This window comes from Carlito syrichta, unplaced genomic scaffold (assembly GCF_000164805.1).
Source record: "Carlito syrichta isolate Samal-C Ts95f unplaced genomic scaffold, Tarsius_syrichta-2.0.1 Scaffold130478, whole genome shotgun sequence".
Classification (NCBI taxonomy): Eukaryota; Metazoa; Chordata; class Mammalia; order Primates; family Tarsiidae; genus Carlito; species Carlito syrichta.
The window spans coordinates 315,117-316,489 of record NW_007074574.1 but is presented as its reverse complement, the minus strand read 5'-3'; the positions used below and the strand labels follow the sequence as shown (position 1 = coordinate 316,489).

Here is a 1,373-nt window from a genome sequence, read left to right as displayed (position 1 = left end):
CCGCTCCCGGCCACCGCAGCCTCGACCTGCTGGGCTCCGGTGACCCTTCTGCCTCAGCCTTCCAAGCAGCTGGAACTGCAGGCGTGTGCTACCATGCCCGGCTAATTTTTATTTATTTATTTATTGTAGAGACAAGGTCTTGCCAAGTTGCCCGGGCGGGTCTCGAATCCTCAGGCTCGGGCAATCCACTCGCTTCGGACTTCCAAAGCGCTGGGATTACAGGCTGAGCCACCAAGCCCAGTCTCTTTCTGGTTCTTACAACTTTGTTTCTGGAGCTGTTTTGGAAAAAAAAATTTTTTTTTAAGCTGTAGGTTTTCACAGTGGCGAGTCATTAGATTTACTTTGAATCACTTTCAAAAATATAGATCTCCTCCTACCCTACCACCCTACTCTGCTCTGGTAATGGATAGATGCAGCTTTGAAAACTATTTTCTTTTTTTGCCGTGCCATGAGGTGTTTCATTTTCATTAATCATACAAATTATCTTCTAAACTATCCCAGGGCAAACCAGATAATTTGGCAGTCCGATTGGTGGGGGTCCCCTCAAAGACCCACAGGCTGGTGGTATCAGAGGGGAGTGGCTGGGTTCACAGTGCAGATTGTGGCTCGTGTCCATCTTGCGGGCGGCTCTTCCTCCACATCATGACTGGGGTCTCGAGCATGATGGGGGTGGGGAGATCCTCCAGACAGCAGATTTCACTGCGCTTCTCCTGCTCAATGGTCTCTTGGGTTGGCAAGGTGTTCTCCTGCGTCTCCGTTTTCTTCACCTTGGCCTTATTGAAGCTGGCGATTTTCCCCATGTCTGGTTTGTCTGCCATTTTCTTTCTTTCTTTCTCTCTTTCCCTCTTTCTTTCTTTCTTTCGAGATGAGGTCTCACCATGTTACCCAGGCTGGTCTCGAACCTGTGGGCTCAGGCAATCCTCTCGCCTCCACCTCCCAAAGTGCTGTGATTACAGGCGTGAGCCACCCCGCCAGGCTGTCTGCCATTTTCCTAAAGCAATCCAAGGCGTCCCACTCCGAGGCCGGGCTCCTGGTGCTCCCACCCATGTTGCGGCAGCTGGAGAGGAAACTATTTTCACAAAGTTCTCCAGGTAACTCTTGTCCATCAGCTAAATTTGGGAATCATTAATCCAAACCACAAGGGGGCGCCCAAGAGATGTTGATTTTCATTTTAGTGATTTCAAAACATTTGGAACGTTAAAATAGAAATAAAATTGATTTTCCATTTCCATATTTCATTCTGCTTCATATCATTTGAAAGAAATTTGTGATTGAAAGTATCTCTTGCTCGTTAGCATTCTAGATTTAATTTTTTGCTGTATGAACTAAAATTATGTTAATACAAAATGTGTATAATTCCCAGCATTACAGAC

At 46.6% G+C, this 1,373-nt stretch overlaps 1 pseudogene; it reads right to left on the bottom strand.

The window, feature by feature from the left end:
- Positions 1-587: 587 nt before the first annotated feature.
- Positions 588-818, bottom strand: LOC103250471 (annotated as a pseudogene).
- Between the last annotated feature and the right edge of the window lie 555 nt (positions 819-1,373).